This window comes from Clarias gariepinus, chromosome 18, assembly GCF_024256425.1.
Source record: "Clarias gariepinus isolate MV-2021 ecotype Netherlands chromosome 18, CGAR_prim_01v2, whole genome shotgun sequence".
In the NCBI taxonomy this organism is placed as follows: Eukaryota; Metazoa; Chordata; class Actinopteri; order Siluriformes; family Clariidae; genus Clarias; species Clarias gariepinus.
This window is the reverse complement of record NC_071117.1, coordinates 27,384,790-27,409,789: the sequence shown is the minus strand read 5'-3', so window position 1 is coordinate 27,409,789 and position 25,000 is coordinate 27,384,790. Positions and strand designations below refer to the sequence as shown.

At 41.6% G+C, this 25,000-nt stretch overlaps 1 pseudogene; it reads left to right on the top strand.

Moving 5' to 3' along the window:
- The first annotated feature begins 934 nt into the window (after positions 1-934).
- LOC128506406 (interferon-induced GTP-binding protein Mx1-like) lies at positions 935-23,605 on the top strand (annotated as a pseudogene).
- Positions 23,606-25,000: the final 1,395 nt, after the last annotated feature.

The following is a 25,000-nucleotide window of genomic DNA, read 5'->3' as shown; positions in this document are numbered from 1 at the left end:
AGAAAAAGTAAATTTTTTAATGAAAAGAAACAAAATAAAGAATCATATTAAAAAGATGCTTTGTTAAATTACATTAAAACAATGTTTGTCTATATTAATGAATTTGAATAAATAGGCTAGTAGCTATGAAATTTTAAGTGGTTGAATGTAGAACCTACAGTCTTATTAATGAAGCTAAAACACTAAATTAAACTAGATAACATGATGCTCAAAAGATGGAAGTCACAATAAATTAAAAAGATGTTCTATCCTTACCTGCTGCTCATTTGGAGACCGACTCCCATGTAACCTGAAGAACCCTCCATCTCTAGTTCTCTGTTCAGTTCTACAGGTCAGTTCTCTGAAAGCGCAGCCTCTCAGGCACATAAACACTGGGTTCCCAACACTGATTGAAGTCTTTGCATCAGAAACTATTTTTCACATTTTTTATGTCTGCCAGTTTCCAACAAAAAGCAGCAGTATTGTCAAAGAATTAACAGATAAATGTTTGACATTATTGGCACCACACAGTTTTCATTGTCCAGCCTCAGAGGTGTGTATTTTTTATTGCTAATCAATGTAAGTTTAAAGTTATACACTGTTTTTTTTTTTTACATTTTACTGATTGTACCTGTACATAGAAAAAGGTTTATGCAGCAAACAGCCTCATTAAAGACTCATTTGAGTACTGATTCTGAACAAGCCAAATATGTGTTAAACATCTATGGGGGCTGAGCCCTTCTTAACTGAAAAGCCTAGAAACACCCCTGACATGGCCTAAGACATTTGATGTGTTGGAAACTTTCCAGGAAACGAAACCTATTAAATGGTCGAAAAAACGACGTTACTTTCGTTTTCGCAGAAAACGACTCCGTGTATCGAATCAGTTCTTTCAAGCAACACCCTTTAAGGGATTCCCGGGATCGACTCCACCAGACGGATCTTTAGTTAAGAACCGATTCTTTGGATTTGCACGACAGGTATAAAGCATCCTGGTGCGCAAGTTTCGGTTGCTTAAGAAGCGCACCAAACACAACCGAGGCTCCTGTGAAAGCGCGTCCTGTGACACGAAATAAGCATCACGTACTAACGCTAATTAGTCTAATAGATCAGCTGTCGGAGATGAGCGCGAGCCTCAGCGAGCAATATGAGGAGAAGGTGCGTCCGTGCATCGACCTGATCGACTCTCTGCGCGCGCTCGGTGTGGAGAAGGACCTCGCGCTTCCCGCCATCGCCGTGATCGGAGACCAGAGCTCGGGGAAGAGCTCGGTGCTGGAGGCGCTGTCCGGAGTCGCGCTGCCCCGCGGGAGTGGTGAGACATCATGGGGCAACAATAACAACAACAACAACAACAATAATAATAATAACTTATTTTTTTTACCAACTTTATCTGAAATTGACTTTTTCCGTATTTTATAATGGAAATGTAGAGATGAAGGAAAGAAGGATGGAAAGGGTTAAGTTATATCACATGATGATTTTTAATTTCTGGAACAAAAAAACAATGAAAAAAGTATGACTACTGGATAATAGAGAGATTAATTGATATAAAAATTAATTAACTGTATGTTGCTTAATTAATAGGTAATTAATTAATTCGCCCACATTTATTCATAAATGGGTAAAATGACCAGTCATTTAGCATTGTTATAAACTTTGAGTCCAAGCATGAACATTTGGTATAGAAATTGATTAAATATTACTGTGTTTCCTGCTGGTCTGAAATAAACTTGATCCTAGATGTATAGATGGATGGATGGTAACTCTCCGACATTACCTGCAGGCACAAAAGCATTTTTCATGTGATTAAATTAACCATGTAATTTAATTGATATTTATAGTTTTTAAAAAAAACCCAAACCCTTTCCATCTACCCATGCTGATAAGATAAAGTAAATAAAATAATTATACTGTATAGGTAAATATACTGAACAAAAATATAAATGCAACACTTTTGTTTTTGCTCCCATTTTTTATGAGATGAACTTAAAGATGTGAAACATTTTCTACATACACAAAATAACCATCTCTCAAGTATTGTTCACAAATCTGTCAAAATTGGTTATGACAATGAACTGGAGTCAGGTCAAGACCCCGATGAGGACGACGAGCAAGCAGATGAACTTCCCTTAAACGGTTTCTAAAAGTTTGTGCAGAAATTCTTTGGTTATGCAAACCGATTGTCTGAGTGGCTGGTCTTAGATGATTTTGGAGGTGAACATGCTGGATGTGGAGGTCCTGGGCTGGTGTGGTTACACGTGGTCTGCGGTTGTGAGGCTGGTTGGATCTACTGCCAAATTCTCTGAAACGCTTTTGGAGATGGCTTATGGTAGAGAAATGAACATTTAATTCACGAGCAACAGCTCTGGTGGACATTCCTGCTGTCAGCATGCCAACTGCACGCTCCCTCAAAACTTGCAACATCTGTGGCATTGTGCTGTGTGGTACAACTGAATATTTCAAAGTGGCCTTTTATTGTGGCTAGTCTAAGGGACACCTGTGCTATAATCATGCTGTTTAATCAGCATCTTGATATGGCACACCTGGTGGGATGGATTATCTCGGCAAAGGAGAAGTGCTCACTATTACTGATTTTGACAGATTTGTGAACAATTTTTAAGAGATATGGGTATTTTGTGTATGTAGAATACAGGTATGTTTCAGATCTTTGAGTTTGAAAGCAAAAACAAAAGTGTTGCGTTTATATTTTTGTTCAGTATAAGTAAGTAGGTAAGCAAGAAAGTAAGTATTTTTTTGCATGTTGAAAAGATGGCAGAGCACTTGATCTTTAGATTTTAAGAGCTCAAGCACCTGTGCACGTGCCTGATTTTCCATTTTATGTGCACTTTTACTGGTTATGAACTTCTTTGATTCCACAATGTTCATTTATATATACTCAATCTGGACGATTGTAATCTTCTTGTAAAGAATTAACAAAATGGGTGTGAAACAACTCACTTACAAAAATTGTTTTTTTGCATTTAAACTGAACATGTATGTAGGCAGATCACATGAGAGCCAAGAATGGCTTCCTGCCAGCACATGTAATGGTATGTTGTGCAGTGTGGGATTTATAGGGAATTTAATATCCATTAAAGACTAAGCAACAATGTTTAATTATTAGCAAGCACAAGAACAATTTTGTGTAACTTGTGGATAGTCTATAAAATTGTAAAGGGGGGGGGGGGGGGGGGGGGGAGTTAACACCTGATCAGGTTTCTTTTAAAATGAAAGATTCTATTAACAAGGAAAAAGTTTAATAGAACATATCTTCTCGATTCCTAGTAAACAACCTAGAGTTCTATAGAATTAGGTTGCAATTCTGTACAACATCAATTTTAATGCAGAAGTTCTGCTGGTCTGTAGAGTTATACAGACCAGAAATTACATTGCAGAAATAATAACAATCTTGTATAACATCTCAAAGCAAATGTTCTTCAAAGTCTTACTGAATTCTATAGAGTTCTATACGTAGCAAGTCTTTGGGACATTTTTAGAAAACAAAGAATCTTTATAAAAAAATTTATTTAACAAGGGAGAATAAAATAGAAGGGGTTTGGTGGATGAAAAGGCCCATACCACATTTAATGGAGTATTAAACAAATAACAAGATCAGTAATTTTTTATTGGGTTGTATAGTGAAGTAGAAATAATGAACAAAAATAATGAACAAAGAGGAGTAGGAAATACAGTAGTTGATCAATTGGAATGGTTATTACTGTCGCGCTCACCGCCGCGTAAAAACGTCAGCGGCCAAAATAAATTAGTTGCATTTCAAAGTCATTCGTAAAATGGCCGCCAGGTGGCGCAAAGTGACATTTTCGCTCGTTGCCGTAAATACAACAGTGACCGTTATACAGCGTATCTCTGTATCTGTTTATTGTTTATTAAGTTCTGGATTATTTCAGGTACTTTAAACACATTGTTGGGTTGCTCATGTTGGCTCATATGAGATGTAGTTTATGAATGAACACCTGCTTGGGTTATTTTGACCCAACAACTGGTTTATTCATTATTCTTTCCTTTCTCCAAATATCAGCCTGCAGAATGTTTAAAATATTACTGTTATTGTGTTACAGGTGTAGTTTTAAGAGTTGTTTAGGCAGGAATGCGTGTGTATACAGCTCAAAACCTCCATCAGTTATTAAAGATAGCAGCTATTTAGAAAAAATGCCCAGTGATTTCTGAGCTTCAGGAAATCTCCCGGCGCTCTGCGCATAACACCGGGCCAACTCATGTCGGAAATAATTTATAAACGGTTTCTAAACGTGGGCTATTGTTTTTTTTTTTTTTTACTTATAGTATTTGTTAATTTAATTTAAATGAGGTTTGGGCTCAGGACTTCAGAATCGTGATTCTCCTCTTTAATTTACTCCATAGTTTTAATCAGCGCTCAGCCGCATGCATGGAGTTTTCCAGAGCGCACCGGCAGAAGTAGACTAATGATTATGAACGCGTCGGGAAAACAGCAAGCAGACTTTAAAAAAAACGTTTGCGTTCATTTTCTGACGCGCTCAAGTTCACCAAAAACAATACAGAGCAGCACAGCTTACAACACTTATAAAATCACAACACTTACAAAATCACAACGTTTTTTCGTTATTGTGACTGCGCTTAAATAAAAGTTAAGTTTTATAAAGGCATGTAGTCTTATATAGTTTTATTATATAGTTTTTGCACATTAATCTGACAGCAGTTTTTTCAGCCTGTCACGGCGTGCGCCCAAATCAATATCGCTCCTCGCTCACTAGTTAGGCGGCCTCCCCTTCAGACATGCGAAGCAGCGGGACCGCAGAATTACACATGACTGGTGAGCTATCGTTGCTATCGTTGCCCGGGCTTGCACTCCGCGCTAGAAAATACTCGGGGTTTGTTGGGCTACAGTGGATTTTACTACGCGCTGTGTATGCAGCGCGCGTGCAACAACGCGGAAGTGCGGCATGCAAGCAGGGCAAATGGAACGCGCCCCGGTGACTTCAAAGGAGCGAGAGGTGGGAGGGGGCCATCCGCGGAGAGCAGAGTCAGCGCGAGCAGACGGATGGCCATTGCACTCACACCGCGTAGTAAAATCCACTGTAACCCAACAAACCCCAATCATCACCAGCCGTGCCTTATTCCGTCATGTCATGTGGGCATTATAAGCTTTGTATTGAAAACTTCTAACTAAAAAGTGGCAGCTGGCACGCCTAAAAATAGACGCAGGTTATTTTTTTAATAGTCTAAATAAAAACCCTCCGATTTAATTTCCTATAGTCTAACCAGCGCTCAACCGCACGCATAGTTTTCCCGAGCGCGAGGAATTTTTTTGTGCTAAATAATGTGTATGCAGTATAATAATTCCTATTAATCCTGGGTTGTTCTTTTAGTGTCACTATAGTGCTTTACAATGCCAGACAACATTCAAATACAAATTATTCACCCTCCCCAGGTGTGAATCGGCTGTTCTCACCTATACATTCAGAGAAACTGTAATGGACCTCTCCACACTTTAAAAACCTCTTGAATCTGAGGCTCTTCTGGAGACTTTCAGTGATTTCAATTTGTGTAATTTTAATCTCCTGGATTCTAGATTCTAAAGTTGACATTGTTACCTTTTTTAATCATTGGAATGGAAGAACTTGTTATTTTCCTTATGATAGCATAAATTGCATTGTTTTTAATCAGTCTATACACAATAATATTCTTTGGTATTTTTTTTTAAACAGGTATGGGGGCTATCTTGGTTCAATAATCTCCGTGCCTGGTTTAGGTTTAGTATTCAGTGCGCATCTGTTATATTACAATTATCATAACACTCAAATACCTTTTATTGGGGGTTAAGTGACTGATGTGCCTAACATTTTTCAGCTGAGCCTTTGTTTCACTGAATAATCAACCACCGCGACACCCCCCTCTCTCTCACACACACACACACACACAGAGCCGACCAAATCATTAGCACGTCCCTCCCCCAAACAGCACAGACATTTACTTACACCTGAACTGAGTTGTTTGAGTAACATGGGTCGAATCCGTTACAGATCATAACAGTCTACTGCATTTCATTCTTATAATAACGCAAAAACACAAGCGGGGCTGAAAGACCGACATCTGCGGACGCAGTAGAACGTCCTAACACTGTTTTAATTTTATGGTAATTTATTTCAGTTAATAAATCTACTATAAATTTAAAGAACACAAGAAATAAGATGACACAAATCCATACACGCTTTTTTTCTAATTACAAGTGATAGAATCTAAAGGCTCACTGTGTTAACATTTATTGTGCTTAAATTTGATCCTAATAAGATTTGATTTAATTTAAATTCTAGAACAGTGGCAGCTGGAACACCTAAAGCAGATGCAGGATTATTTTTTATAATCTAAATAAAATGCTGTTTTAAACGTGGGCTATTGTTATTTACATGCAATATTTGTTAATTTAATTTAAATGGGGTTTGGTCTCCGGAATGTTGAGCATCAGGATCCTCTTCTTTACTTTCCTACGTAGAATCAGCGCTTAATCGCACGCATAAAGTTTTGTAAATTCGTTTAATGTTTAATAGTAAATAATGACCCCCGTTGCGCTGTACCACCGCTCGGAAAACCTTATGAAATACAAGTTTAGGACAATTATGATGATCTGCCACGGCGTGCGCGTGTGATGGGTGTACGCCCAAATCTACTATAACTACTCCCTCACTCCGTAGGCTCCCTGAATAGGCAGCAAAGGGACGGGAGCCGCCTATTTGTGCCGGCTGGCGATAATTAACGTTAATATGATCTCGGGCTTGCTCCGCATTATAAAAGCAAGGCGCGGAGGTTTGTCTGAGGTCTGGGAAGTACGTGATGTAATGGAGAATATAAAAAAAAGCATGTCAGTGGGGAGATGTGACGCGCCCCAGGGACTTTAAACAACAATTCCGCCCTTTGATCTCCGCGCTGAGGACAGCGCGAGAAAGAGCTGCGCGAGCTCCCGCGGCATCTTCACTCCCGCACCGCGCCCGCCCTCTCAGCCCCGCTGCCGAAAAGGAAAAGTGTGGTTAGGTTTTTGCGTCAGCGAGAACTCGCGCCGGCCATCGACAGCGGGAGAAGCGCCGTCACGAGGGAGCGTGCAGGAGCGCTGCCTCCGCGTGCTCAGTTCTGCCACTCGCACCAACACTCATCGTCAGCTGTGTGCCCGCATGCCAGTGTGGCACAGCCCCCGGAACTGCACATGCACAACCTTTATCCCATTCTTTCCTTTCTCCCTCCTTCAACACTTTCCTTCCCCATTTTGCCTAAATAAATTACCCCTTTCCCGTAAGACCTCGCCTCGTGTCCGTGCTTTATGGTGCCGCCCGTGCAACATGGGTCGAATCCGTTACAGATCATAACAGTCTACTGCATTTCATTCTTATAATAACGCACAAACACAAGCGGGGCTGAATGACCGACATCAGCTGACGCAGTAGAACGTCCTGACAATGTTATAATTTTTATGGTCATTTATTTTAGTTAATAAATCTACTATAAATTTAAAGAACACAAGATATAAGACGACACAAAACCCTACACGCGTCTTTTCTAATTACACGTGATAAAATTTAAAGGCTCACTGTGTTAAAATTTATTTTGTTTAAATTTGATCCTAATAAGATTTAATTTAATTTAAATTCTACATTTGTATCGTCATTTTAGTTCTGTGATTATAAATTTGTTTAACTACAATGTTTTACTTGATTTTATCCGCTACTACGTGCAGTTCTAAAACTCTGTGTCTCATTAATCCAGCAGAGAATGAACTAAGGCATGAGGCGTCAGCCTGTAGTTATATAGCGCCACTCAACGGTAAAAGCCAGCAAACGCACAAAGCCAAACGGTACCGCCGAGCGCGGCGACGGTAGGACCTACAGTCCGATTGATTAACCACTGTATAGGTTTTTAGTCAGGTCAGGTGTAAAGAGACATTACAATATGATGAAATACAGTATGAGATGAAAGAGAGATGTGAGGATTTACATGGCCACAAAGTTGTAAGCATACGTACATGGCGGAATTGCTAAAAGAAGGGCAATTATCTCTTACATTCATTGGAATTAAGGGGAAAAAACCAGTTCCAGATTGAACAAGCCTTTTGCATAATGCCATGATTTTAACTCCACTGAGAACTTTCTGTATGAACTGGAATATTGATTGTGCACCAGAGAATCCTCACCTGTCATCAGTGCCACCAACAGCCATGTTTCAAAATCTAGTTAAAAGTCTTCCCACAAAAGCGGAGGCTGTTAATGTAACAAAGAGGGAGACTAACTTTTGAAAGCGAGGGTAGAATTTGATGATGCATATGAGCATAATGGTCACGTATCTAAATCCTTCTCTGTCCACATGAAAGGGGATCTAGCTACAAGATGGCATTTAGTAAACACAACATAACTTCATCAATATATCACTATAGTGTTTTTATTTAGCCACATAACTAGCAAGGGAGCTTCACGGTTGCCTGATGACAATTTATCCACAAGTCAAGAAAATAAGTGTTGATATACTGTACACTACGAAATATACAGGTATCGTGACAAGATGTCCACTCGAGCTGAAAATGAAGAGAAGTCGAGAGGAAGACTTCTGGCATGGAAAGATCAAGTACAAGAAAGATCATGATCAGGATTATGAGGAAGAGATTGATAATCCAGAAGATGTGGAGAAAAGAATTAGAGAAGGTAATGCTCCAACTGAGACCATTGTTTACTCATTATAGGCAGATCTCTGTTCCGATCTTTTGGTCTTTCATTTCATGTCTTTATCACTTTTTTCCAATTTGGTTGGTGTTAGCTAACTACACCAGTTTGTGTATATTTCTTAATAATAGTTACCTAGCTACTACTGCTTAGACATGTAATTGGCTTGTGTGCATACACTTTTTAGCTCAGGACCTAATGGCTGGTGTCGGTGTGGGCATCAGTGATGAGCTCATCAGTTTGGAGGTGACGTCAGCTGATGTTCCCGACCTCACACTCATCGATCTGCCAGGTATTGCCCGTGTGGCAGTCAAAGGCCAACCGGAGAACATTGGAGAACAGGTAAAGCATCTATCATATGATCTAGGCCTAGTGTACGTTGTCTTATCCTTAGTCATAGTTATGATGCTTTGTTATAAATGCTAATACACCCTAATAACTTTCATTTAGATTAAAAGACTTATCAAAAAGTTCATCGAAAAGCAAGAAACCATCAACCTGGTGGTGGTGCCGTGTAACGTGGACATCGCTACTACTGAGGCACTGAAGATGGCTCAAGAGGTCGATCCAAATGGCGAGAGAACCCTCGGTCTGTGAAGCCTTTAGAATAATTCTGTTGACATTCTTTTTCTTCTTCTTTAACTTTATTACATGAATTACAATGTCTTCATTGAGCTTGTCTGTGTGTGTGTGTGTGTGTGTGTGTGTGTGTGTGTGTTAACTCTAAAAGGCATTCTAACAAAGCCTGACCTGGTGGATAAAGGCACGGAGGAGACAGTGGTGTCCATCCTCCATAATGAAGTCATTTACCTCACTAAAGGCTACATGATCGTCAGGTGTCGAGGGCAGAAGGAGATCATGGACCGCGTCTCACTGCATGAAGCCACTGAGAAAGAAAAGGACTTCTTTAAAGACCATCCGCATTTTAGGTGCTCTGTTTTATTTTGAAAGGGTCAGGCAGAAAATTCAAATTCATATTGAGTTGATAATGAAGAAAGATTTAAAATTTGACCTACAGTAGTGGAATTTAACCTATTTGGAATCATGTTTTTGTTGATTTTTTTATTTTATTTTACAGATTACAGTGGAACCTTAGATAACGAGCATAATTTGTTCCGGAAGTGGGCTCATATTCCGAAACACTCGTTAACCAAATTTAATTTTCCCATAAGAAATAATGGAACCTAAAATTATTTGTTTTACAGCCCCAAAAAATTAATACATAAAAATAATTAATTAATACAAAATATAAAGTAAAAATAAAACAAATTAACCTGCACTTTACCTTTAAAAAAATGAAAAAAGTACAGACAGATAAGTATTTCCGTTTATGCGCGCAGGCGCTGTGTCTGAACGCAGAGACTGTTTTTTTTTTAATTAGCAAGGAACATTGCTAATCACACTCGCATGAGAGCATACTAAAGGAATCACTGCTGTAAAGTAAAAAAGAAAAAAGAAAAAATTAACCTGCACTTTACCTTTAAAAAGAATCGCGACAAAGCTGAGTTTCTGTGTAAGGTTAAGAGTGTGTGTGTGTGTTTGTGTATGTAGGAACACACACTCTCTCTCTCCTTTACAGTCCCCCTCTCACTCCCCCTCTTCTCGGCTTCCACACACATACAGACATGCGTGTCTCTCTGCCTTACACAGAAACTCTGCTCTGTCACGATTCTTTTCTAAGGTAAAGTGAAACTCGTAATCCGTGGTTCCACTGTATTATTGCTTCCAAGATGGCGGAGTGAGGTTGGCTGCCATCATGACTGCTCCGACCTATTTTACTTTGTTTTCGTCTGTTAAGTTATCTTTCAGTAACTTTAAACCGGCTAATTTATCACCTTTAAGTTCATTTGGTACGATAGAGACACTTTTGTTTCTACTGGTATACAATGTGCTTACAATTCAAAGTTTTTAACTCCGGATTCGAGCTGGCCAAGTAAGATCCTGAGAGAACAGAACAAAGGACGCGACGCGAAGCAGCAGCCCCGAGGGAAACGAGCCGGCGTCAGGAACAGGGTGAGAGCCTGTGCACACTGCACATCTCTGCCTAATATCCTGCTCGCCAACGTCCAGTCACTGGAAAACAAGCTCGATGACCTCAGGGCCAGGGTAAAGTTCCAGAGAGACATTCAGGACTGCAATCTCCGATGATGACATCAGCGTGTTTAGGGTAGTGGTGTGGGATTCATTGGGAAACTAGCGGATGATACCATGAAGAATACAACTATCAGAATGTTTCCCAACCAGAAGCTGTGGGTGGATAAAACCATCTGCGACGCTTTGAAATCTCACACAGCTGCCCACAACGCGGGACTTGCGTCGGGGGACATGGAACCGTACAAGGCTGCGTCATACAATGTCCAGGAGGCGGTAAAAGAGGTTAAGCAGCACTACGGGAGGAAACTAGAGTCACAGCTCCAACAGAGTGACTCTAGGAGCCTGTGGCAGGGACTGAGAACAATAACAGACTATAAAGCACCAACATCTGGTATGACGAATGCGGACACGACTCTGGCAGACGAGCTGAACACATTCTATGCTCGCTTCAAGGCTGCAGCTAAAGACGCTAGCGATGGGTTCATCACTGAGGATGTATCCAAGTAGCACCTTGTGGTGTACTGAAGAACTATTGTACCTGGCCTTGCCAGTGACTGCCGGGAAAGACTGGATGACCACCATGAACAGGATGGTGATGACTGGAGAGACAGTTGACTGCTCGGAAAGATGGCAACCGGGGCAGTGAGGGCTAGTACCCCAAACTGCAGCTCCTGTGAAGGAGCACCCAAAATAAGCTACGACGAACCCTTCCGAAGTATACCCCCAGGGATTCCCGAGAGGGGGGGAGAATGAGAATCCCAAACGGACAGAACTACTGGTAACGAACTTGGCTAATGGACATTCGACAAAGAGCACAGTCTGCTTTTGCGGCAAGGTTTGCAAAAACCCAACAGGTCTGAAAATTCACCAGACCAAGATGGCCTGTCTGAAGGGAGGACAAGTAAGGCAATGCACAGGTGTAGTGGCACGCACTAGTAACAAAGTGCTCGTCACTGACCCTGGTAAGACGAAGGAGGAGCCAGGCCCGGAGTCACCCCACAGTGCCCGGAACCTCCAAGCTGCACCAGTCCCCCTGCAGAGCGGAAAACCAGAACACCGTTGGGTGAAGTGGCCTGCTGCCAACAGCAAGGAGTGGCCCCAGCTGGACGAGGACATAGATAAGATCATGGAGACAACATCAAAGGGCGACGCAGACCACAAACTCCTCACTATGTGCACCCTCATAATGACCATCGGTGCAGAGCGGTTTGGGGTGGCAGAACAGTCAACGGGTAGTAAATCAGCAAGACCCAACCGGCGGGAGAATAAGATCAGTGAGCTTAGGCAGGAGGTGAAAACCCTTAAGCGCAAGTTTAGAGTAGCAAAGGAGGAGGAGAGAAGTGCCTTGTCTGAGCTCATTAAGAATCATGAGAACAAAGCTTGTCACACTCAGACGAGCCGAGTGGCACAGAAAGAAAAGAAAAAAGAGGGCCAAGAAGCGCAAGGCATTCATCAACAACCCATTCAGCTTCACTAAGCGACTTTTGGGACAGAAGAAGAGTGGCAACTTGTCGTGTACTGTAGAGGAGATCAATCACCACCTCAATATCACCTTTGGTGACCCTTTAAGAGAACAAGAACTGGGCCCTTGCGAGGCGCTGGTCAAGCCGCCAGAGCCCTTGGTTAAGTTTAACATCTCAAAGCCCACCCTGAAAGAGGTCAAGGAAGCAGTAATGGCCTCCAGATCAAGCTCCTCTCCAGGACCCAGCTGAGTCTCATACAGAGTCTACATGCAGTGCCCCAAGCTCCTCGTACGACTCTGGAGGATCATCAAGGTGATCTGGCAAAGGGGAAGGGTCGCTGCCCAATGGAGGTCAGCCGAAGGAGTCTGGATTCCCAAGGAAGAGAAGGCCAGTAACATCGAGCAGTTCCGCATCATCTCGTTGTTGTCCGTCGAAGGGAAGATCTTTTTTAAGATACTGTCCCAACAGCTAATGGAATTCCTCCTGAAAAACGGTTACATTGACACTTCAGTGCAGAAGGGGGGAGTCCCAGGCATACCGGGATGCTTGGAACACCTTGGAGTGGTATCCCAGCTAATCAGGGAGGCAAGGCAAAACAAAGGAAACTTGGCAACACTCTGTCTGGACCTCACAAATGCCTATGGATCCATTCCTCACAAGCTGGTCGAAAACGCACTGACAAGACATAATGTGCCAGAGAAGATCACCAACCTCATTTTGGATTATTACAACAACTTCCAATTGAGGGTAACATCGGGATCGTTAACATCTGCCTGGCAACGCCTGGAGAAGGGCATTATAACAGGCTGCACCATCTCAGTGCCACTCTTCTCCTTGGCTATGAACATGATTGTGAAGTCAGCAGAGGTGGAGTGCAGAGGACCCTTATCAAAATCTGGCACTCGTCAACCCCCTATAAGAGTCTTCATGGATGACCTCACAGTGACTACAACTTCTGTTCCAGGCTGTAGATGGCTACTCCAGGGGCTAGAAAGACTCATTTCTTGGGCGAGGATAAGCTTCAAGCCTGTCAAATCCAGGTCTCTGGTCCTGAAGAAAGGCAGAGTGGTTGATCGGTTCCGCTTTATCATAGGAGGGACACCAATTCCATCGGTGACGGAAAAACCTGTCAAGAGCCTGGGCAAGGTTTTCAATAGCTCCCTAAGAGATACAGACGCACTACAGCAAATCAGGGCTGATTTGACAATATGGCTTGCAGCAATAGACAAGTCGGGGCTACCAGGAAAATTTAAAACCTGGATCTATCAATATGGAGTTCTGCCAAGGATTCTTTGGCCCCTACTTGTCTACAAGGTGCCCATGTCCATTGTGGAGACGCTGGAACGCACCATCAGCAAGTTCCTCCGGAGGTGGCTTGGGCTCCCTCGATCCCTTAGCAGCATTGCCCTGTATGGCCATTCCACTATTCTGCAGCTTCCCATCAGCGGCCTGTCAGAAGAGTTTAAGGTCATACCACCAGGGAGTTGATGATGTACGGGTACTCCTCTGACACAAAGGTTGCTTCCGCAGGAATCCTGGTGAAAACCGGAAGAAAGTGGAAGGCACAGGAAGCCGTCAGCAGAGCTGAGGCACGGCTGCAGCATAACGTCCTGGTTGGTAACACTGCAGTGGGCCGAGCAGGACTAGGCAGCTTTCCCAAACCCCGCTACGATAAGGCGAGAGGAAGGGAGAAACGCCAAATGGTGCAGGACGAGGTAAGAGCAGAGGTGGAAGAAGTTAGCAGGATGCCATGCAAGGCGCCTGGACAAAGTGGGAGCACGCCGAACAGCGTAAAATCACCTGGTCAGAGCTCTGGAGATGCGAACTCCAGTCCAACCAATTTACTGCGGTGGGGCTTATCTGACACTGCTGCATGCCAGTTGTGCAAAAAGAGGGGCACACTGGAGCACATCCTCAGCTGCTGTCCGAAGGCCTTGGGGGAAGGGCGGTACCGTTGGCGTCACGACCAGGTACTTAGGGCTCTGGCAGACATAGTCAGCATGGCAATCACCAATTGCAAATACCAACACACCTCCAAGCAGTCCATCACCTTCGTCAGAGCTGGGCAGAAGTTACAACAACGGCCAAGTCCACCTGGAGGGCTTCTCAACACTGCCCAAGACTGGAAACTCCAAGCCGACCTGGGGAGACAACTCAAGTTCCCAGAATACATCTTGACCACCAGTGGAGGTTGGGTGCCGGGGCTTCGCTGGTCAGTCATTACCCCGCATGCTTAAACTCCTTGGAATAAAAGGGCAGCTGTGCAGAAGAGCCATCAAAACCATCATAGAGGCTGCTGAAAAGGCCTCAAGATGGTTATGGATCCGGAGGGGGGATCCGAGGAGTAGTGGGCCACTTGGACACAAATTGGGGACTGATCACCTCCGGCTGGGTCGCCCGAGCGAGGGTGTTTGATGATCAAAGACCCGAAACATCCTACGACCTCGGGTTTATCACTGATGATGTGTCCAAGTAGCACCTTGTGGTGTACTGAAAGACTATGCTAGCGGCGCTAACGGCTGCACACAGGAAGACACTGCCAGCACCGGAAACCCGTTCATCATCTCCGAGCATGATGTGAGGAGAGCCTTCAGGAAAGTGAACACCAGGAAAGCAGCAGGACCAGACGGCATCTCAGGCCGTATCCTCAGAGCCTGCGCAGACCAGCTAGCACCTGTGTTCACAGAGATATTCAACATCTTCCTCAGTCGGTGATCCCCACATGCTTCAAAAAGTCCATCATTGTTCCTGTTCCAAAGAAACCATTTGAGTCACTACAGTTTGCTTACCGTCCAAACCATTCATCTGATGATGCTATTTCTCATCTCCTCCACACAACACTTACTCACTTAGACACTAGAAGGGGGAATTATGTTAAAACGCTCTTCATCGACTACAGCTCACCATTCAATATCATAAATCCCTCCACACTCACCACCAAGCTGGAGCACTTGGGACTCAACTCATCTCTGTGCCAGTGGATCTCTAATTTTCTAACTGGCACACCACAGGCAGTAAGGATGGGTGGACATGTCTCAGCCTCCCTCACTCTCAGCACTGGAGCCCCCCAGGGCTGTGTTCTGAGCCCCCTGCTGTACTCTTTGTACACGTATGACTGTGTGGCCACTACCAGCTCCACCACCATCATTAAGTTTGCTGATGACACCGTCGTGGTGGGCCTGATCTCTGACAACAATGAGTCGGCCTACCTGAAGGAGATTAGGAATCTGGAGAACTGGTGCCAGAGGAACAACCTCCTTCCAAACGTCAGTAAGACAAAGGAGTTGATAGTGGACTTTAGCACTAAGCAGGAGAGGAACTACCAGACCCCTATCATCAACGAGAGCCAAGTGGAGAAAGTGGAGAGCTTCAAATGCCTCGGTGTTCACATCAAGCAGGACCTGTCATGATCCTGTCACATCAACACCATGGTGAAAAAAGCCCGACAGCGTCTCTACCACCTCAGATGCTTAAGAGACTTCAGACTGCCCTCTAAGGTGCTCAGGAATTTCTACTCCTGTACCAAAGAGAGCATCCTGACGGGAAACATCACGACCTGGTTTGGAAACAGTACCATGCAGGATGCAGGACAGAGGGTGGTGCGATCAGCTGAGCGCATCATCCGCACCGAGCTCCCTGACCTGCACCCAATCTACAGCAAGCGGTGCTGGACCAAGGCCAGGAAGATAGTGAAGGACCTCAGCCACCCCAGCAATGGACTGTTCTCTCTGTTGAGGTCAGGAAAGCTATTTTGCTCCCTGAAGACCAACACAGAGGAGGAGCTTCTTCCCGCAGGCAATACGGTCTCCTAATCAATACACCACAGAGTACTGATCCATTTTGCACAGCCAAACACATGGTTTTTGCACTCACTGTGGACATTCTGGACATTCACTTACACTAGTGGCCACTGCACAACTACACATTCGTGGACATTAGTTAAATTACCCAATTACCCCTATCACAAGTCACTTTTAATATGTTACTTTCAAGCATACTGTATTTGCACACCCTCCTGGACGTTCTGTTACCCGGATGCACAAGTCACTTTAAACACTTTAAATATGTGACATTTCCATTTCTACTCAATTTATATTCAACTTCATTCCCACACAAAAAGTCCATAAATTCTACATGTCTGTATTGTACAGCTGTTTCTTATTTTCAATATTTTTCATATATTTCTCTTATATTGTATATTTTGTACTGTACAGTTATGTTATTTTATTTTATTTTTATTTTATTCTTTCGTAGTTAAATTTCCCTTTTGTTTTCTTTTTTATATATATTTTTTTATTCATAGTCTTTTATTTTAGGGTCACGGGCAGTTGTCTAAGCATTTTACTGCATATGGTACTGTGTATGACTGTTTATGTGACAAACAAAATTTAAATTTGAATTTATACTTGTGAGGCATAACGTTATCCTAATACCATTAGTATTATTCCAGCATTGAGAGTCATTTGAATAAAATTGATAAGAAACAGACTTATAATATTCCTATTATTACAGATCTGGGTTGCACATTAAAAGCATAATAGCAATTAGTTATTAAAGATAAAATAATCTGAAAAAATGGGCTGTAATCTCTCTCTGTCTGTTATTCTTCAAACAGATTTGACATAGCTGGACTAAAGTGTGGTTGATGTTTTTACAGCGCTCTGTATGAGGAAGGCACGGCCACCATTCCTAAACTGGCTGAGAAACTCACACTTGAACTCGTCAATCACATTGAAGTAAAGATAGCTTTGTTACGCAATTTTATTTCTCAGATTGTGTGGAAAACTATCCATCCTGGTACTCAAATGTGTGTATGTGTGTATTTAGCGATCTCTGCCTCGACTAGAGGAGCAGATTGAAGTAAAGTTGGCTGAAATACAAGCTGAAATGGATCGCTATGGTTCAGGACCTCCTACAGAACCATCAGAGAGGATCTTCTTCTTGATTGATGTGAGTAACACACACTAAAATAACAAGTTTAAAAATTATACAGAAATCTGCAAGTTTGTGCCATAACTGCAACTTCAAATTAGCAAGCTAGTCAAGACAAAACAAGAAGTTTTATTATATTAATTATAGCACAACTGCATAAAAATGGCCATATAACAAATTTAAAACAACCAGGAATTTAATTCTTCTCTATAAATGCACATATAGAATCTTGTATTGTATTATATTGTATTTTTCCCACATAAGAAGCTAGCATAGTTGGATAATAAATTGGAAATCACCATTTTATTTGGTGTTCTCTATTCATTTAGGTTTTGTTTGAAAATGTTGAGGTTCTCCTTGGGAGTGACAAGGACGGATAGGATCAAGAATGAGTTCATTAGAGGGACAACCCATGTTAGATGTTTTGGAGATAAAGTCAGGGAGGCCAGATTGAGGTGGTTTGGACATGTACAGAGGAGAGATGGTAAATATATCGGTAGAAGGATGCTGAGGTTGGAACTGCCAGGCAGGAGGTCTAGAGGAAGACCAAAGAGGAGATTTATGGATGCAGTGAGAGAGGACATGAAGTTAGTTGGTGTGAGAGAAGAGGATGTAGAGGATAGGGTTAGATGGAAGCAGATGATTTGCTGTGGCGACCCCTGAAAGGGAACAGCTGAAAGACAAAGAAGATTCATTTAGGTTTTGTTTGGCTTTCCTATAAAGTCTATTAAGGGATTTTTATATTCATTAATGATTTCCGTTCTTATGATGTGTATTAGAAAGTCACAGCGTTCACTCAGGATGGGATTAACCTGACGACTGGTGAGGAACTGAAGAACGTCCAACATCTAAACATCTTTTCGGGTCTGCGAAGACAGTTTGCCCTCTGGAAGAATCACCTGGACAACTCAGGAGAAACGTGTAAGTAGTGGTGTGATGATGTATCACAAATGTTTAAAGCCTAAAAGGGGAAAAGTGATATACTTCTTCTTCACTTCATTGTCTTTCGGCTGTTCCCTTTCAGGGGTCGCCACAGCAATTCATCTCTGCTGGATCTGCCTCGCTCTAACCCTATCCTTTGCATCCTCTTCTCTTACACCAACTACCTTCACGTCCTCTCACACTACATCCATTAATCTCCTCTTTGGTCATCCTGTAGACTTCTTACCGGGCAGTTCCTTCTACAGATATACAGTGGAACCTTGGATTACGATAATTGGGCTCGTATTCCAAAACGTTTGTTAACCATAGAAACCAGAGTTTTCCCATAAGAAATAATGGAAACTTTAATTATTTGTTCCACAGCACAAAAAAAAAAAAATACATAAAAATAATTAACGCAAAATATTAAGTAAAAAGAAAACTAATTAACATGCACTTTACCTTTAAAAAAAAGGAAAAATAAATCCCGACAGGTATGTGTAAATGTAAAGTAAGCTCCCCCCTCTCATCTTACACAGTTACCCTTCCTCCACTCTTTTCACACACATGCGTGCGCACAACGGAAACACTGTTTTTAAAAAAATAAACAAGAATCTCTCTAATGACACTCGATTGGGCGACACACTAACGGAATCACTGCTATAAAGTAAAAATAAACCAAATAAACCTGCACTTTACCTTTGAAAAGAATCGCGACAGAGCAGTGCTTCTGTGTAGAGCAGAGAGAAAGAGTGTGTGTGTGTGTGTGTGTCTGTAGGAGAAAGTAGGAGGGGTCTTTGTGTATGTGTGTGTTTGGGCAGGGGGGCACGGTGTCCAATGATGCGAGCGCGCAAAGACACAAAGAGCAGGCTGAGCCTTGAGCAGAGACTCTAATGAGACTTGCTTTTGCTTTACACATGCGCTGTACACACGCATACAAGCGTTACTCACAACCCGAGGTTTCATTGTATTCACAATTTCTCCTCTGAACATGTCCAAACTACGTCAATCTGGCCTCTCTGATTTATGATGGGTTGTCCCTCTGATGGACTCATTCTTGATCCTATCCATCCTTGTCACTCCCTGAGAGAACCTCAACATCTTCTTTGCAACATCTCTGCTACCTCCAGCTCTGCCTCCTGTCTTTTCTTTAGTGCCACTGCCTCTAAGCCGTATACTCACCACTAGTCTCACCACTAGTCTTACCACTAGTCCTACCACTAGTCTTAACATCTTGCCTTTCATTCTAGCTGATACTCTTTTATCTCACAAAACACCTGACACTTTTCTCCACCCATTCCAACCTGCCTGCACATGCCTCATCACCTCCTTTCCACAGTCTCTGTTGCTCTGGACTGGTGACCCTAAGTACCCTAAGACAAGTATTTGGGGGGAATTTTCTAGTTAACTGGAGGATCGACAAGGAATTGAAAGAGTATGAAGAAATATACAGAGGCAGAGAACTCCCAGGATTCATCAACTATAAGACCTTCGAGGTGATGGTGAAGGACCAGATCAAGCAGCTGGAGGAACCTGCTATCAGGAGGCTGAAGGAAATCTCAGGTGAATGCTGTCATCTTGTTTGAGTTAAAGGCTCACCCACATAAGGCAAGGCAAAGCAAGTTTATTTGTATAGCACATTTTATACACAATGGTGATTCAGAGTGCTTTACATAAAAGAAAAGAAAATAATCATAAAATGAAACAGAAAATAATAGCAATAAAAAAAATTTAAATTAAAATAAAAATAAAAACAGTTTGCAGTGAAACTTTTAAACTATCTAAAATTTAATGTAAAATAAAAATAGAAAACTAATTAAAAATAATTTTAATTTAATTTTAAATAAAAATAAAACAGTTTAAAATGTTAGGTAAACATAAAATAATGCAGTCGGTTCGAATGTAGCACAGTGCTCATTCAATAAATGCAAAGTTAAACAGATGAGTTTAAGTCTCGATTTAAATGTGACTAATGTTTTATCTGATCTTTTCTGGAAGCTGGTTCTAACTGCGGGCAGCATAATGGCTTAAAGCGGACTCCCCTTGTTTTGTGTGAACCCTTGGTATTTCTAACTGACTCGATCCTAACGATCTGAGCGGTCTGTTAGGTTTAAATTCAATGAGCATATCTGTAATGTATTTAGGTCCTAGGTCATTGAGTAATTTTAAAGTAAAAGTACTTTAAAATCTATCCTAAATGTTACACGAAGCCAGTGTAAGGACCTGAGGACTGGTGTGATGTGCTCAGATTTTCTGGTTCTGGTCAGAATCCTGGCAGCAGCGTTCTGGATGAGCTGCAGCTGTCTAATGGTCTTCTTGAAAAAGGCCGGTGAGGAGACCATTACAATAATCCACCCTGCTGGTGATAAGTGCATGAACAGGTTTCTCCAAGTCTTGATTGGAAACAAAACATTTAATTCTTGCAATGTTTTTGAGATGATGGTATGCTGATTTAGTTACTGCTTTAACATGGCTACTGAAACTGTCTCCAGAATCACCCCAAGATTCTTGACTTGCTTTTTTAGTTATCTGACTCCTAGAGTGAAGGTATGCAGAAAAGTACAGATATAGGAGCAAAGCGGAGCTACAGTAAGCGCAGAGCAGTAAGCAGGAACATCTCAATGGTAGCGAAACGGGAACCACGTAGATAGCGAGATTATTATACTGTATTTCCACCAATCACGACTACAAACATAGGGTTTATCATTATTAGCATTCATTACAGGAAGTTATATTTACAGAGGTTTCCTAATCTATCTTTAGATCTTATTCGAAGGGCCTTCATTCAACTGGCTCAGAACAGCTTCATAGGCTTCCCCAATCTTCTCAAAATGGCAAAGGTATGACCAACAAACATTACAGACAATCTCTAGCTATGATTGATGGACCAAGAGCACCAGATAAATATGATGCCATCTATCATGTCATGTTTAAGCATGTAATGGTGTAACAGTTCTTTGTTGTTTCCACAGACTAAGATAGAGTCCATAAAGCAGGTGAAGGAGGCAGAGGCAGAATCAATGCTAAGGACTCAGTTTAAGATGGAGCTGATTGTCTACACCCAAGACAGCATGTAAAGCAACACCTTAAGTACGCTCAAGCATGAGGAGGAAGAAGAAGAAAAAAAAAAAAATTTTCGTGTGTCTCATGTTGCTTCATATAGTTTATACAGTCACTCAGACAGCAGAGCCACACTTGAGGAACTGAAGCGTCACCTCAAGTCCTACTACAATGTAAGTGGTTGGTTAACAGCTGGCTCCTTTTAGAATCATAAATGTTGTTATTATTAGCAATTTTAACATTACTTGACCACAGTAAATGCCACAACAATGATTTCCAAAACCTTATGCTTAACAATAAACTTAATCAATTTTAAACTTCGCCTATAAATATTTTATACAAGTACTGTATGTTGTAGAGCTCATCTCTTATTAGCTATGTAGTACTGGTTGTTTACGTTTTCCTGATGGCATAGATTCAACCAGGTGCTGGAATCATTCCTTAGAGATTTTGATCTATACTGACAGCATCATGCATTTGCTTAAGATTTGTCTGCTACACAAAGTACCTACCGTTCCACCACTTCCCAAAAGGTGCTCTATTCCACTTTATTTACACGATGCTCATTTGGTACTATGTGTGCCTAGAAAATAACCCCCACACCATAACACCAGCATAGAGCCATGCTTGCATGTTATTTACACCGAATGTTTACCATACCATGTGAATGTCACAGCAGAAATCGAGACTCATCAGACCATGCAATATTTTCCCAATCTTGTCTTGTCTAGTTTTTGGGAGTCCATGCAAACTGCAGCCTTTGTTTCCTGTCCTTAACTCCCAGGAGTGGCACCTGATGTGTTTTTTTGCTGCTGTAGCACATCTGCTTTAAGGTTTGATCTGTTGTGCAGATGTTTTTGGCATAGCTCATTCGTAACAAGATGAGTTACTTTTGTCAGTCTTGATCAGCTCGAACCAGTATGTACTGGTTCTCATTTGACCTCTGCCAGTAACAAGGCATTTTTCCAGAGAACTGACACTCACTGAATAATTTCTCTTCAGAACATTGTCTGTACACCCTAGATATGGTTATGCATGAAAATCCCAGTGGATTAGCACTTTTGAAAATGATCGGACCAGTCTGTCTGACACCAAACTGTCATGCCACATTCAAAAGCCACTTAAACCCCATTCTGATGTTTATTTCAGCAGATCGCCTTGACCATGCCTAAATGCATTGAGTTGCTGCCATATGATTGGATGATTAGATATTTGCCTTAACAAGCAGTTGAATAGGTATAACTAGTGATGGGACTGTTGAGTGTAAGTATGCACAAGGATAGCATTTTTTTAAGCCATATTAAGTCATTTGAAAGCATGTACTCATCATCTATACCGCTTTATCCTGTATTCATGGTCGCGGGGGGCCTGGAGCCTATCCCAGTAGACTTGGGGCACGAGGCGGGGTACATCCTGGACAGAGTGCCAATCCATCACAGGGTGCACACACATACACACACTCATTTACACACTAAGAGCAATTAGGGGAATGACAATTAGCCTAATCTGCAGGTCTTTGCACTGTGGGAGAAACTCAGAGGACTCGGAGGAAACTTACCAAGCACAGGGAGAACATGCAAGCACCAAGCACACTAAGGCAAATTAAACATGGCTGTGAATCGACCCTGGATGTGCAAGGCGACAGTGCTAACCACTAAGCCACCGTTCCACCCAAATAGAGTATTTAATGAAGCTTTCTGTAATGTATAAACCTTTAAGTGATGTGTAACTTTATTCAAAAACATCAATGAATAAGTAAATAACAGATTCAAGGCTGGTTTCATATAGCTTTAGTGTAATGAACTAAATTTGTTTTGCCAAAATTGAACATAGTGGGTCTCTGATGTTTTCTTCTCAAGTTTTGCATTGGAGCCATGAGTTTGACTTTGTTCTTAACTGAACATGTGTTTAGATCGCGAGTAAGCGTCTGGCTGATCAGCTGCCGCTGGTGATCAGGTACCTGCTGCTGCAGGAGTCGGCGATGCAGCTGCAGAGGGAAATGCTGCAGCTCATTCAGGACAAAGCCAACACAGATCAGCTGTTGAAAGAAGATTATGACGTCGGCAGCAAACGCAACAACCTGCAAAACCGCCAGAAACGTCTGATGGAGGCCCGGAACTACCTAGTCAAGTTTTAGAGTCACATATTGTTTCTGCTTTGGAAATGGTGTTGGTCTTGATCACTCTGAAGTAAGGAAAAAAACCCACAACCACTATGTACTGTATTTTATATAAACAGCTTTGATTATGAAAGTATTTAGCTTATTAAATAGAACTTTGATATAATAAGATTTAGTTTGCATAATTAGTGAAATTATCTGTCAGGTATATACTGTAAAATAAATAAATAAATATTTATTTATTTATTTATATATCTGTATATACCCTAAACATGCGCAAAATGCTGTAATAACTAAAAAGTTGAAAAGACAGTGTCAATAAAACTGATTGAAATGTTGATATTGTTTGGATTTGTCTTGTTTTGGTTACCTTGCCTTCACATCTGAAGCAAACATTTTGAACTATACAAAGCACAAGATAGTTATACTTTATTGTAGGTAGCAGAATCATTACCGCACATCTAAGTTTACCTATGCTCGGTGCCCAGATTTCCCAGCAGCTTAGAATGATTGTCTTCCCTCCAGTACAGTTCAGCAACTGTACTGAACATTTGTAGAATACTTGTAGAAGTGACTTGAGGTCCTTTAGGAAAGTGGGTAAAACTTGCAAACAGAAGTTATTGTTGGGAATTGTTGATCTGTGTGACCTACGATAACTAGAATACAGTAATGTTAACTCAATCCTAATATTTGTGGTTCTTTACATTATTATTTTATTGTTTCCTTCTTCAATTCAAATACAGTGAGTCAAGTTAAAGCTACAAAAGCTGAATATTGATCTTATTTAAAACATGAATGATATACAGAAATGCTAGCGTCCCCTTCCTGGGAGCAGCCGAAAGACCAACAAGACCGAAAGGAAAGGGAGGAAGAGCTTGATCACAAAAGAATGAAACAGACAGAAGAGAGTGGTTTCCAATTTCATATATTAAAAACCATTCACATGTACTGTGGCCTACACATAAATGTCAAACACTGCAATATTTATCAGGAAAACAATTCCTAATGCTTGTGTAATACATTTAAGCAATTGAGGGAGTGCTGATATTCAGCACAACAGCATGAGCTTGTGTGTGATACTGCTTTTTTAGAACAGTTTCACAAACACATTTTATTATAAAAAGATTGTGATTGTTTGTTAACCAGTTCTCTGATTTTCATAATTAGTCAATGCAAATGACAGTCTTATTTTTTAGGTATCAACCATTAGTGTATAATTTTAATTTTATTGAACAAACCGCCTATTGATAATTTTTTTCTAAATAAAGTTTAATTTACAAAAACCTTGGACTTACAAACATACTTAAAAACACAAGACGTTTCAGTGTTCATCCAAACACCTTCATCATTTGTTTGGTGCACAGGAAGTACAGTAACTCTGGCAAATGTAGACACAAAGGGGTCACATGATCTAAATCACATGACAGGTGTTAGTTCAATTGTGTGCCAGAGAAGATGGTGCTCCAGCAGCTTAAACAGGTTTCCCCTCCCCTGCCTGTGAGAGGGAATCAATTGGCTTGTCTGCAAAGCGCCGGAGCAATGTTCTCAAAACAGCATCTGGATATGCTGTAAGACAGTGTTAAGATGTGCTGTAGGTGTGACAGAAGAGTTCAAGGTGGAGGTGGGTCTGCATCAAGGATCAGCTCTAAGCCCCTTTTTGTTTGCTCTGGTGATGGACAGGATGATAGATGAGGTTAGACAGGAGTCTCCTTGGACTATGATGTTTGCAGATG